The sequence below is a fragment of the Mesoplodon densirostris genome, chromosome 3 (assembly GCF_025265405.1).
Source record: "Mesoplodon densirostris isolate mMesDen1 chromosome 3, mMesDen1 primary haplotype, whole genome shotgun sequence".
Lineage (NCBI taxonomy): Eukaryota > Metazoa > Chordata > Mammalia > Artiodactyla > Ziphiidae > Mesoplodon > Mesoplodon densirostris.
In genome coordinates, this window is record NC_082663.1 from 38,523,548 (window position 1) to 38,539,275 (window position 15,728).

A 15,728-nucleotide genomic window follows, 5' to 3' on the forward strand; every position below is an offset into this window, starting at 1 on the left:
TGCTTCAGTTTTTAAAATTTGTGATTTGTACAAATCAGGAGATCATTTGTATAAATCACCAACCTCACTGAAGTTCAAACCAAAAGTTGAACTGGAACTCTTCACAAATCTGTTAACTTTTCTGTAAGATTCAGGCCTCTGCCACCTAACTCATCCTTTACAGTTATCCCTTGGTATCTGTGGGAGATTCATTCCAGGACCCCCAGCAGAAACCAAAATCTGAAGATGCTCAAGTCTGTTATATAAAAGGGTGTAGTATTTGCATATAACCTATACAGCTCCTTTGTATACTTTAAATCATTTCTAGATTACTTATATTAAATACCTAATACAATGTAAACACTATGTAAATAGTTGCCAGCAAGCAGCAAATTTAAGTTTTGCTTTTGGAACTTTCTGGATTTTTAAAAATATTTCAATCCAAAGTTAGTTGAATCCACAGATGTGGAAACCATGGATACAGAGGGTCAACTGTAGAATGATATTCTTTCTAAAAGGTTTTGGTTTTCTACTCAAATGCCATCAATGGCGTTTGCCTATCTATTAAGTTGAAAGTTTTTAGGGTTACAATGAAGGCTTTCCTTAGTCTAATACCTTCCTCTCTATAAAATTACTTCCCTCCAGTCAAATACACCTGGAAGAATTAAGAGCTAATTAACTCACTAAGTTTTTAGCGATATCAGATCTGTTTTATTCCTGGTAAAAGTACTGAAAGAGGGGCTTCCCTGGTGGCACAGTGGTTGAGAGTCTTCCTGCCGATGCAGGGGACACGGATTCGAGCCCTGGTCTGGGAGAATCCCACATGCCGTGGAGCAACTAGGCCCGTGAGCCACAACTACTGAGCATGCGCGTCTGGAGCCTGTGCTCCGCAATGAGAGGCCGCGATAGTGAGAAGCCCGAGCACCGCGATGAAGAGTGGCCCCCGCTCGCCGCAACTGGATAAAGCTCTCGCACAGAAACCAAGACCCAACACAGCCCAAAATAAATAAATAAATTAATTAATTAAAATATATATATATATATATATATATTTTTTTTTTTTTTAAAAAGTACTGAAAGATTGCAAAAGGATGGAATAATAGAGAACAGGGCAGTTAGATGATTCAAAGATGAATTCACTTTTATCATATCTACACTAAAATATAAATTGTAGGTTTTGTTTATGCATGACAAAAAGGAACTTGTCACTGAAGTAAGAAGTGTGCTAAAAAAAAATGACTCAAGTGTTAATAATTGGCCTGTGTGTAGGAGAATCAGGTATGTTAAGAGCATGGGAAACATTTAAGCTTTTCATGTCATGCCCAATGTAAAAAATTCACGTCTATAAATTTTAGGTTAAGCTAAACTGCTAGCCTGTAAAAGCACCTTGTTTTAAGACAAAAAGAGGCCCAAAAAAAGGGTCACAAAATACGACAACTAATATGTGTAGTAAATTATCTCCCTAAAAATAGTATGTCTCTTTCCTAGTTATATCACCAGTAAAATGAAGTAACTAAATTTAATCTTTAAAAATAAAGGTAAATTTAAAAGTAAATTTCTCTTTCTGTCCTAACAGGGATTCATTCCCTCCACCCTAATCTATTAAATCTTAATATCTATTTTAGCAATAAACAGTGCATGAAGTGAACAGCTCTGGCCTTCTACTGATGGGTCAAGTATTTGATTCAATAGATGCAGCTGATTTGAAATTCCTGGAAGCTTCAATTTTCAGACTTCATAACTCTTTGATTATTTTAGTTCTATACTTCTATCACCTATCTAGAGATCTCTAACAACAATGCTCACCACAGTAACACTAAAACACTCTGAAATGAGATGGGTGTATATATATATATATATATATATGTATCTCACAAAATAATAGTGAGAAGTTTAGAGCTCAGCTCCTGCTGGGAACAAAGCTTTAAGAACTAAGTTCAGATGATTTCCTGCAGAGTTTACCCACCAAAACATGTTATGGTTTTGCAATTGCAGTAGGAGATTTTAAAGTATCAGTTCTAAAAAATGGTCTTATATCTCCTCCCTGAGATCTTGCTGCCCAGCCAAGAGCCTGAATTTAAAGGGAAGGTCAGGACAGAAGGTCAAGTTCTTAGGGGCAGGATGCTTGCTTCATGCCAGAGGAGTTGGACTACACTTAGACAGCTATAGAGCTTCAGTTGCACAGTTGTCATCTCTCTCAGAACATCAAATAGAAATAGGCACTAGACACTTTAATTGGATCTGTACTTCAAAGAGGAGAGTACTTGGAGTGTGATGTCTTTCAGAAACCTTCCTCTTCCTAAATAAGTCATAAAAGACAAGGCTTTATATGTGGAACCAAAGTCCTGTGTGTGTGTGTGTGTGTGTGTGTGTGTGTGTGTGTACTCACACATTTTAATCATCATCAACATTACCAACAACATGGTGACTACTGCATTGTATTACAGATCCTTACTTTAAAGAGGCAAGATTATAATAATGTTTATCATCCCATGTGTCACACATGCTGTCCCATTTGGAGCTTCTCCTCTCATGCACCATGCCTACCTGGCAGTAGGATGAATTCTACTGTCACAAAGTTTATGTTAAGAGCAGGCTTATGCTCCCATTTCTGTCTCATATCTCATGGAGACTCTTGCTGGGACCAATGTGTTAGTGGAGGGACATTGCCTTATCAGTAGTAGGACTGATTGACATCAAGACTGGATATGTGGTTGTCAGCTATTTACAGAAGGCATCTGAAAATATCAGCTGCCTAATGCCTGGAGGTATTGGGTCCTGAGAAATGTTGTAGTGATTAGAAGCCTGAATTCCCCTGGAAAATCAAGACTGCATGCATAGATCCTTCCTCTAGGAAAGCTGGGTTTGAGATGTCGGCCTCATCTAGCTCATATTCCCGGTAGCCCTGTATGACTTAGAAAATTCTGCTCATTGCAACTAGAATGTTTGATGTGAGTCAAGAGTTGAGATAAACTTTTTTTGCAAAGTTTATCTCAGTTAATACTCCTAATCACCCTAGGAAGCAGAAACTATTTCAATTCTTCATTTTCTAATTATGGAAACTGAAATATAACAAGATTATATAACTCTACCATGGGTACATAGTGAGTAGGAAAGCCAGTTTTTGTAGCTGGGTTTTTGAAGCACTGCAGATATATGGATATGGCAGATGAATAGAAGGTCATTTACAAAACATTGACCAAATTTATATATTTTTATAGCATCAGTGTATTATTGTTAGCATTAAAAATATTACAAAAAGCAATAAACATGTTGGATTGATGTGCGATTAAGAAATATGGCTGGCTGAGGGCTTCCCTGGTGGCGCAGTGGTTGAGAGTCTGCCTGCCGATGCAGAGGACACGGGTTCATGCCCTGGTCCAGAAGATCCCACATGCCGTGGAGCGGCTGGGCCTGTGAGCCATGGCCGCTGGGCCTGCGTGTCCGGAGCCTGTGCTCTGCACCGGGAGAGGCCACAACAGTGAGAGGCCCGCATACCGCAAAAAAAAAAAAAAAAAAAAAGAGAAATATGGCTGCTTATGGCACCAAATTTATCCCAAATAGGGAAATAACACCATTTCTTCCTATTTATTTCTAATTAAGAATGCCAGGAGGCAGGCCTGGAAAAGCAGTGTGACCAAGGGTAAGTCCATGGATGGTCATAGGTAAAATTATCAAATAGGTAGTTTGTCATCAGTTGCAGTATCTTCATAAAAACTTCAAAATTCTTGGCATGAATGACTCTGTCCAACAACCCCATAACCCTTCACACAATGAGATTCGACCAAACTCTAGCATGGCTTCTATTGGCCCAAGTCCATCTCCCTAGAAGTGACCCCATCCACCCTCAAAATACTTGACTGAGAAAATTCACCATTGCCAAAGAAATTTACTGTTTGTTCTAACCAAAATATGACTATGGCCCCCTCTCTTCCCTTAGAGTAGCTACTTTTAAAAAACTTGCAGTTATAAATCATTTCTCTCCCCTTTAAGATATTAATACTCTACCACACTAGAAATATCTCCTCAAGGACCTAAGAGTCATCTCTTTGAAATGTAAACAACTAGAGACATAGCTGTCCTGCTTCCTGGTTCCTGTGGGAGGGTAAGCCCTTACCTATGGTGGGCACTTTTCCAATTTGCAAAACTAGCTTCTCTCCTAAAGATATGAAAAGTTGTTTCTCTATCAGATAAGCACCCATCAACCAACCACACCGACCACCTCCACCCCTCTTAACACCCTTACTACTTTTCTTTAGCACCCTTCAGGATTTAAAAAGCCTCCCACATTTTTTTTTTTTAACCTCTGGTGGAGTTGAGTGAGCTCAGTTTACACTGAGTCTCTCTCCCCTACTGTAGTTGTCTGAATGAAATCTGACTTACTGGCTTTCACAAGTGTTCAGCTTTGTTTCTGTTTGACATTCATGCTTATGTCAGGTCTTGACACCCTTCCTGTCTAGGCTAGATCCCTGGCAGTGATATCCAACATTTGACTTGGTATCTCCAGAAATGTCCTTACACCTGGAATTTCCTTAAAATGCCCTTATAATGTATTTACCTCTCCTAAAACTTTACTAGCCCTGTACTTTTCAAATATTAATCCACTTATGAGTCACCTAGGGATGTTGTTAAAATTCAGACCCTTTCTAGAAGGTACAGGGTAGGCTTAGGATTCTGCATGCCTTTCAAGGTCCCACATGATACAGATGCATGAACCTACTTTAAGTAGCAAGACACAAGAGGAGGCCTAGTTATATTGATTGATATAACCTCTTGGGCCATTGTTTACTGTTCAATTCAGTGCTGATCTCCTTGATCATGCTGCTTAAAATAGCAAATCCTTGACATGCGAGTGAGGGGACAGGAGAAAATGGTGGAAGAATAGGGCGCGGAGATCACCTTCCTCCCCACAGATACATCAGAAATTCATCTACACGTGGAACAACTCCTACAGAACACCTACTGGACGCTGGCAGAAGACCTCAGACCTCCCAAAAGGCAAGAAACTCCCCACGTACCTGGGTAGGGCAAAAGAAAAAAGAATAAACAGAGACAAAAGAATAGGGACGGGACCTGCACCTCTGGGAGGGAGCTGTGAAGGAGGAAAGGTTTCCACACACTAGGAAGGCCCTTCACGGGTGGAGCCTGCGGGTGGTGGAGGGGGGAAGCTTCAGAGTCACGGAGGAGAGCACAGTCACAGGGGTGCGGAGGGCAAAGCGGAGAGATTCCCGCACAGAGGATTGGTGCCGACTGGCACTCACCAGCCCGAGAGGCTTGTCTGCTCACCTGCCGGGGCAGGCGGGAGCTGGGAGCTGAGGCTTGGGCTTCAGAGGTCAGATCCCAGGGAGAGGACTGGGGTTGGCGGCCTGAACACAGCCTGAAGGGGTTAGTGCACCACGGCTGGCCGCGAGGGAGTCCGGGAAACAGTCTGGACCTGCCGAAAAGACAAGAGAATTTTTCTTCCCTCTTTGTTTCCTGGTGCGCAAGGAGAGGGGATTCAGAGCGCCGCTTAAAGGAGCTCCACAGACGGGCGTGAGCCGCGGCTAACAGTGCGCACATGAGAGACAGGCGTGGGATGCTGGGGCTGCTGCTGCTGCCGCCAAGAGGCCTGGTTGCGAGCGCAGGTCACTCTCCACACCTCACCTCCCGGGAGCCTGTGCAGCCTGCCACTGCCAGGGTCCCGGGAACCAGGGACAACTTCCCTGGGAGAATGCACTGGTGCACCTCAGGCTGGTGCAACGTCACGCAGCCTCTGCCACCGCAGGATCGCCCCGCACACTGTACCCCTCCCTCCCCCCGGCCTGAGTGAGCTGGAGCCCCCGAATCAGCGGCTCCTTTAACCCTGTCCTGTCTGAGCAAAGAACAGACGCCCTCCGGCGACCGACACGCAGAGGTGGGGCCATATCCAAAGCTGAACCCCGGGAACAACACCCATTTATGATAAATACCCTGCAGAATGTAGGCATAATAAAGGCCATATATGACAACCCCACAGCCAACATCATCTTCAATGGTGAAAAACTGAGAACTTTTCCACTAAGATCAGGAAAAGACAAGATTGCCCACTCTCACCACTCTTATTCAACATAGTTTTGGAAGTTTTAGCCACAGCAATCAGAGAAGAAAAAGAAATAAAAGGAATCCAAATCAGAAAAGAAGAAGTAAAGGTGTCACTGTTTGCAGATGACATGATACTATACATAGAGAATCCTAAAGATACTACCAGAAAACTACTAGAGGTAATCAATGAATTTGGTAAAGCAGCAGGTTACAAAATTAATGCACAGAAATCTCTGGCATTCTTACACACTAGTGATGAAAAATCTGAAAGTGAAATTAAGAAAACACTCCCATTTACCATTGCAGCAAAAAGAATTAAATATCTAGGAATAAACCTACCTAGGAGACAAAAGACCTATATGCAGAAAATTGTAAGACACTGATGAAAGAAATTAAAGATGATACAAATAGATGGAGAGATATACCATGTTCTTGGACTGAAAGAATGACATTGTGAAAATGACTCTACTATCCAAAGCAATCTACAGATTCAATGTAATCCCTATCAAACTACCACTGGCATTTTTCACAGAACTAGAACAAAAATTTCACAATTTGTATGGAAACACAAAAGACCTTGAATAGCCAAAGCAATCTTGAGAACGAAAAACAGAGCTGTAGGAATCAGGCTCCCTGACTTCAGAATATATTACAAAGCTACAGTAATCAAGACAGTATGGTACTGGCACAAAAACAGAAATATAGATCAATGGAACAGGATAGAAAGCCCAGAGGTAAACCCACCCACACATGGTTACTTTATCTTTGATAAAGGAGGCAAGGATATACAGTGGAGAAAAGACAGCCTCTTCAATAAGTGGTGCTGGGAAAACTGGACAGGTACATGTAAAAGTATGAAATTAGAACACTCCCTAACACCATACACAAAAATAAACTCAAAATGGATTAAAGATCTAAATGTAAGGCCAGACACTATAAAACTCTTAGAGGAAAACATAGGGAGAACACTCTATGACATAAATCACAGCAAGATCCTTTTGGACCCCCCTCCTAGAGAAATAGAAATAAAAACAAAACTAAACAAATGGACCTAATGAAACTTCAAAGCTTTTGCACAGCAAAGGAAAACATAATCAAGACCAAAAGACAACCCTCAGAATGGGAGAAAATATTTACAAATGAAACAACTGACAAAGGATTAATCTTCAAAATTTACAAGCAGCTCATGCAGCTCAATATCAAAAAAACAAACAACCCAATCCAAAAATGGGCAGAAGACCGAAATAAACATTTCTCCAAAGAAGATATACTGATTGCCAGCAAACACATGAAAGAATGCTCAACATCCTTAATCATTAGAGAAATGCAAATCAAAACTACAATGAGGTATCATCTCACACCAGTCAGAATGGCCATCATCAAAAAATCTAGAAAAAATAAATGTTGGAGAGGGTGCGGAGAAAAGGGAACCCTCTTGCACTGTTGGTGGGAATGTAAATTGATACACCCACTATGGAGAACGTATGGAAGTTCCTTAGAAAACTACAAATAGAACTACCATACGACCCAGCAATCCCACTGCTGGGCATATACCCTGAGAAAACCATAATTAAAAAAGAGTCATGTACCAAAATATTCATTGAAGCTCTATTTACAATAGCCAGGAGATGGAAGCAACCTAAGTGTCCATCAACAGATTTATGGATAAAGAAGATGTGGCAATACATACAATGGAATATTACTCAGCCATAAAAAGAAACGAAATGGAGTTATTTGTAGTGAGGTGGATGTACCTAGAGTCTGTCATACAGAGGGAAGTAAGTCAGAAAAAGAAAAACAAATACCGTATGGTAACACATATATATGAAATCTAAAAAAAAAAAAAAAAAAAAAAAAAAGGGTCATGAAGAACCTAGGGGTAAGACGGGAATAAAGACACAGACCTACTAGACTTGAGGATATGGGGAGGGGGAAGGGTAAGCTGTGACAAAGTGAGAGAGTGGCATGGACATGTATACACTACCAAACGTAAAATAGATAACTAGTGGGAAGCAGCCGCATGGCACAGGGAGATCTGCTTGGTGCTTTGTGACCACCTAGAGGGGTGGGATAGGGAGGGTGGGAGGGAGGGAGACGCAAGAGGGAAGAGATATGGGAATGTATGTATATGTATAACTGATTCACTTTGTTATGAAGCAGAAACTAACACACCATTGTAAAGCAATTACACTCCAATAAAGATGTTAAAAAAAAATGCGAGTGACAAGGTTTGCCACCTGCTTAAGGCCAAAAATTGTCCCCAGTGCCATGTTCCTCTCCTTGGTCTGACACCTCTGATTTCCATCAGTGTCCCCATGACGCATATCTGAGAGGGGAAAACTGGGACCAATCAAGGGTTTCTTTTGCCATGTCTAAAAAAAAAAAAAAAAAAAATAGCAAATCCTCCTCAATCCCTATTCTTGTCTCTGCCTTTTCTCTTTCCTGCATTGTTTTTCTCCAAAGCTCTTTTCACTATCTGAATTATTATATATCTTCTTTTTTACTTATGATGTATTCCTTCCCAGAAGGATATATGCATCATGAAGGAACACATTTATGTCTTTCTTGCCCACAGCCATATCCACATCATCCAGAATACTTCTTGCCATACCGTATGTGCTTAAGGGATGATTTTGATGAATTAATAGACCATTCTAAATTATATAGTTCTAAATTATAGGTAGAACTAATGGCTTAGTGTGATTGAACCACAAAGGTGACATGTATACAAGAAATGTACACAAATGAAACCAAATGGAGTGATTAAATAGCAGAATTCTAAGCAACACAAGGGCAATATTATGGATAAAAGGACTAAAAGACCTTCTTTAGATGTTACCATCCTGGTGAGTCCTCTGGCTGTTCAAAGAATCAGCTACTGCTGGGCAGTCTGCAAGATTGAGTGGTTGATTAATTAATTAATTATTGCAAAATAAGGCCCATGATCCTTCTATTTTTAGGTTATTTTTAATAATTATATCCTGCATTTTAAATTTTATAAATCTGATATAGGAAACCTGTAGGAAATATAGTCCAATTCTCATTTTCAAATTAATTTGACAACTTTTCCCTTGCTACTGCCTGTTCTTACTCACGTTTATTCTTCCCAACTACAAATATTTACTTTCTATTATAAAATGTACTGTTATATAAAAATTAGAAATCTGTTTAGCAGTAATACAGAGAATGAAGTACAAATCCCTATACATATCAGTATTTAGGACAATGATTTTTAACCCTATCTGTACCCCTTTTTTATAACTAATATTTTGTAATAATCCCATTACTCTTCTGAAATGAGTGTCATTGATGGAATAAAACAAATTTTTAATGAATACATGTTGTTTCTTATGTGTAATGTGAATCAGACCTTATAAAAAGGTATTTGTGGTAAAATAATTTAAAAATTAATGTAAAAATACTAGTACATAGTTGGATCAGAATTTTTTTTTTTCTATTTTGCCTATACAAACCCACACACTCTAGGGATTGGTACCCATTAGATTGGAGCTCTTTACAAAAAAGAATTCTGCTGTTGTAAGTACAGGAGACAATATGTATCTTTGATAGTATGCAGTTTTGTGTCAGTGTATATAGTGTTAGTGGATTTCTTGTGTTTAAGTTCTGTAATACTTTGACAACCTTCCAGTCTTGAGTATGCTCTAGTAGTAGCAGAAACCCTCTTTGTGTCCTGCCCTAATCACCTAGCGATATCCCCTCCTGCTGAGCCATTCTTTGTCCACCAATGGGTTTGCTTCTTTTCAGTTGAAAAGCTGAATTTTAGTTCTTTCTTACTTCTGAATAGGCCACATTTTCAGGGCTTTTCACAGTCTTAGTTCAATCTATACCCTCCCCTCTCCAAAAGTGACTTTTTTTTAAGGGAAGTACCCAGGATTTATAAGGATGCTATGGTTAATATCTCATGGATAAGATGTAAGATTAGTTCTGAAATATAGGCATAAAAATATCTCAATGTTTTCTGGAAATTTCCTCCTTCCTAATGTATCTTATATTTCTAATATGTTGAAACTGAGTTCCTATAACCTATGGCTTCTCCCTTCACTTTCACCATTATAAGCTAACTAGTTCTGCCTCATTATTTTATTTGTTACTTATAAAACTTTGTGATTTCCTTTGAAATGCATATCTTTGCTTAAGGAATACATTTTTAGCTACATTATAAAAAAGGGTATGTGATTATTTGAGAAGACTTGTCATAACAAATAAGGAGATTATTAGATACATTGTTACAAAGATTCATAGAAAATATCTTTAAAGAGATTGAAGAATCTATGAAAATATACCAGAAAGGAAGTAGGAAGAGAGAATGTGGTAATAAGTGAAGACAACAATCAGCCCCTCCATAATGAACCAAATTCTATGCTACATATTCTAAAGCAGATCTTCATATTCTCTTCTATGTCATATTCCTTTTTGTTCTTTAGAATTAATAAGGTGACACTCTTCACTATCAAAATGAATATTTAAAGCTCTTTTAATGTATATATTTGATCTCCTTCAGTGTCACTTTTCCTCTTTTCATGCACTGTACTTGAATTGCTCCTCCAATGTATATTGTTGGCAAAGTTTGTTTCTTTGTGAATACAAGGGCCTGTAGCCCCTTTGGATCCTAAAACAATTCCTGGTAAGGTGGGGAGGTAAAAGTCTTGATTTGCGTTGATGTATAGAAGATTAGATCAGGATAGCTTAAGAACGGAGATGTGAAGTGTCAGTTTTAGGCTGGTGGTCAATTCCCCTAATTTTTCTTGCTCTCAGATCTAAAATAAATGAAAAAAGTCAGTTTTCAAAATTTTCAAAGTCATGATCTCCTTATATAACATAAGCCTTTCTGTCAAATACTTCATAATCTGGAGAGATGCAGCATCTTTAGAAGTGTCACAACTTGTTTTTGCAAGAAACTATGCTATTTTTGCCATGAAAAAAACATGTGCTTTGAGATTATGCTGAGAAAATAGGCAGGAATTACTTTTGATGGGCTATCACAGACACAATATTTTGCAGCTATAAACTAATTCTTTAGGTAGATATAGTTATTGAAGTCACTTGAAAAGTGTGCAGAAAAGTTTACCTTTTACTGTCATACAATATATTTTACAACTTAAAGGAAAAAGGTATATCTTAGACCTACTTAGGGCCAGAACTTTTTCTGGGGCATATTTTACTCTCCTTTTGGAAAGCAGTTACCATTCATGTTAAAATGCTTGAACAATTTTCTGACAGAATTTCAAGAAGTTAAGATCTTTACTGGGAATATTTCCTCACTCTACTAATACCCAAATTTATAAAGAGGTTGATAATCTTTAACCAGATAATTTTCTAAAAAGTGATTGTTAAACTGATCTTTTTTTTTCTTACAAAATAGTTCAACCTAGATGGAATGTTTGGATTGGCTTACTCAGAACTCTCTTGTCAAGTCTGAACTAAAATTTTGACATATGTTTGTAATCAATTTATATGACAAATTGTTTTAATAAAAAGATAAAGTCTCAAAGCTTGCCAACATTCATATCTTGGAGTAACTAGCAAAATCATGTAGTAGAATTCTGATTATGTGGTTCATGTAAAGGCTAATAATGAACTAGCTTGGGAAAGACTAAGCTTTCATTACAGGTACCAACTTAAGGAGCTATTATCTTAGAGTTTCAAATATGGAGAAATTAAAATTTAATACTGTTTATTCACAGAAATATAGGATGTCATATGTAAGGTAAATAATCATCCCTTCAAAAATAACTGCAAAACAAGCTCAAATCAATAGATTTGATAATTGTTCTTCTATTAGAGTAAAAAAAACCCAAAAAAACCTTAGGTTGTATATAAAGCTATAGTTACTAGACTTTTACAGATAAATATTACAGATAATTAGAATCTTGAGAGTTTGAATTTGGGAAGCTATACATATCTAAAGGGTCTTGGAACATGTCTAAAAGGCCTTCAGAGACAATTTATGAGCCACACATAAAAATAATCATAATTGTTTTTGATCACAAATAGTGATGCCAAGCTAGATCATTGACTGTATGAAGAAAATTGGACTTCAAATGAGTTTTGGCTGACTCCCAAAATGGAATTTACTGTTACCAAATAGAGACAAACCACAGTTGAGGATATTCATAACAACTAGCTACTGGTCCTTAGATGTTCTGAATTGGGTGGTCAAATATATTTTGACTCATGCTACTGACTTTGGGATATATGTTTAGCATTTTAAGGTAATTACTGTGAAGAGGACAATTACTTGAATCTTTCCATATGCTTGTTAATAAGCCAATATTGTTAATATCTATTTTTGATTTTTAGCATGGAGTTATATGGAGATTATATGCTATATAGTGTATGCAAGTTTTTTATCCATTAAATACTATTTAATATTTGTCAAATGAAATACTTCATTATGTTAGATATCAGAATATCATACTTTGAACAACACTAAACTGCACCTTTTCAATACAATTGAGGGTTATCAAAACTGAAAAGCAATCAAGTATTACAAAATCACTAATATTTTCTTCTAAACAGTTATAATAAAATTATCTTTCTCTGGTGGCAGATTTGTGAATATATCATAAAATTTTTCCTGTATAGAGAAGTTCATGCTTTCACACCCTGAAGCTATGAAGGAAATGATGAAGAACAAAATGACAAATATTAATGGAAATGTCAATTGCTCTCAGAGAAGGAAAGAATGTGGCCTCTGGTGAAAAACTCCAAAATGGGAGGAGGAGGAATATGGCCAGTTTGCTTCTATTATAAATCCTTGATGAATTTAGGCAAGGTACTTTCTACTTTCTTTGTTCTCTTTTAAAAGCGGAGATTTTCCTCATGATTGACTTCAGTGTTGGCCAGTTTATAAAATATAGATCCTATTTTTTAAAAAGGATCAAAATTACTTAAGAAAGTCACTGCTTTTGAGTGCCAGTAGCAGGTATACTTAACCCTGAATACAACAGCAAATCTTCTTTCTTCCATCTTATTTTCTTGGAAAAAGGACAGAGTGAATAAAGTTATAGAGCTAACAATTCAGGGACTTCTCTGGTGGTGCAGTGGTTAGGAATCCGCCTGTGATGCAGGGGACATGGGTTTGAGCCCTGGTCCGGGAAGATTCCACATGCCGTGGAGCAACTAAGCCCGTGCACCACAACTACTGAGCCTGCGTTCTAGAGCCTGTGAGCCACAACTACTGAGCCTGTGCTCTAGAGTCCATGCTCTGCAACCAGAGAAGCCACCGCAATAAGCCTGCAAACTGCAACAAAATGTAGCCCGCCCTCACTCGGTGCAACTAGAGAAAGCCCGTACACAGCAGCGAAGACACAACGCAGCCAAAAATAAATTAATTAATTAAAAAAAAGAAAAGATCTGAGTTAGAAGCACATGATGCTCAAAAAAAAAAAAAAAAACTAACAATTCAGTGTATGCAACCACTCACACTTTTAAAAATTTTGACCATTCCTTTCAGCTATTGATGCTCAGCCTCCAAGTATGCTATAAGGACTTCATTTCTTTCATATTGTACAGTATAAGCAATTTTTCAATAGAGCATGTAACAAAACTTTGCTAGGTGTAGTGCATAGGAACAAAATAATCACATGTGGGTTTTATGGCACATATTCTAGAAGGATAGAGGTAGAAGGGAGAGAAACTTTGTTGTAAATGATGGAAGTGAGATCCACAGTAGCAAAGTAGCATAGTAAAATTAACAAATATAAACACTTAAGTGAAAAAAAAAAGGCATGGAGTCTTTAAAAATAAGCCTGAAAGACAGTAGAGATCGCTTGTACTTTGAAGTGTAAATAATTCAGGATTTGAAATAATACACCTAAAATTCAAAACTCATCATATTGTTTAAATCACCCAAGTCCATTAGGATTACTCTGGTAACTCGCCTGTGTATTTTATAGTGTCTTCCAGATGTTATGCTCGTTTAAGTTTGTAACTGGAAAAACAACCATCTTTGGAAAGTGGAGCAGCATCCATCTGGGAATTATTCACTTAAGGAGTGGTGATAGAGACCGGGAGACAGGCTATTTATTTGATGACTATAATCTATTTGCACTCCTGCCATTTTTCCTTAGAGTTTTTGAGAATCCTTCACTCACTGCAATATACTCTATCTCACGCTTTGGGTTTGATTTAAAATCCACTTGTATACGGAGGTTCTGTCACCGTCCGAAGCCTTTGTAAGACCGAAGGCTATCATAGAATAAGTTTGTATATGTAAACTATAGGGCAATTATTCCTCATCCCCATATCCAATAATAGCACAGAAATGCCTGTATTTTGAAATTGGACAACAACTACGTGCTAAGGAAGTACAGTGTGAAGAACTGAAAAAAATATCCCTCAACTTGTACATTATAGAAGTGGTAAAAAACACAGGAATAGCTGGAAAATCCATGTTCTATTTAAGTTCTTTTCTTTCTACAGTTAGAGAATACCTATAATTAATTTTATGATGATTACCAAGTAAAAGCCCTCTTGGAAATCTTATGATGTAAAGATAGAAAGACAGAGGCAAATCTGTACTCTTTAATAAAAAAAAAATGTTTGAGTAGAGTATATTGATAAAATAAAATATTCATGATTTTAGTTTATTTTCTGTTGAATTTATTAATAATCTTTATATATGTATGGCTTTGAGCAAAGACAAAAGAAATTCTCTAACTCGTCCCTGATCATACAGCTGTTGTAAGAATCAGCTATTTTACTATTTTCCCAGCAGCAGAAAGGCCAATCTTTTCAATAATACATTTCTTTCTGTACAGTTTAAAACTCCATACTTATGGGTTTACCTATGTACAGAGAAAAGAGGTCACTTTTCAACTAGCAATGGACTTTCATGTTACAGGAATGTGAGTCAATTTTTTTTACCTAAGTATATATATTCATACATATATATGTATATAATTTACCCTGTACCACTTTATTAGTTTGACATATAAACCTTAGGGTTTCTTTTGTCCATTCTATTACAAAGTGAATAAAAATTTTATGGTTGCACTGAAAGACCATGCAATTCAATTTTGCTTATGTTTCCCAATAGTGCTCAAAATAAAAAAAAAATTTATATATATAAAAATATTTCACTAACAAACCCATTAGTCCTATCAAATGTAAACCTTTAATAATTTAAAGGACCAATACATGATCTTAATAAATCAAAGTTAATTCTCAATAGTTTAATAAAATAAAAGAGTTTTGTACTGATATATAAATGGTCTTGCAGCTTCCACATAGCTTCTAGGTAGACTGAACAATCCCTTTTTCACACCGTCCCTGATGTGCCATCAGAAGTCACCAGCACATTCATGATAACATCACACTGACTAGCATGGTTGATTCCTTCCACACAAGCTGGGATCTGTTAGAAATTAAACATAACAACTCATTTTGATATTATAAGTATTATATCCATAAAAGGCATAACAGGCAGCGTGGATCCATTTTAGAGTTTTTGCTTTTGTTTTTGTTTCCTGTCCTCAAGTCTATCTGGAGGCCCTGCCCCATTTAATGTGTAATATTTAAGTTCTTCTTAAATGTATCGCCACTGTCAGAGATACGGAAGACTTCCACTTTAGGTCATTCTCTTAACTGGGGTTATTTACAGAAGTCAGTTATTAGGAATCTTCCAATTGTGTTCCAGTCATCACCACATTCGTGGGATGTGTTAG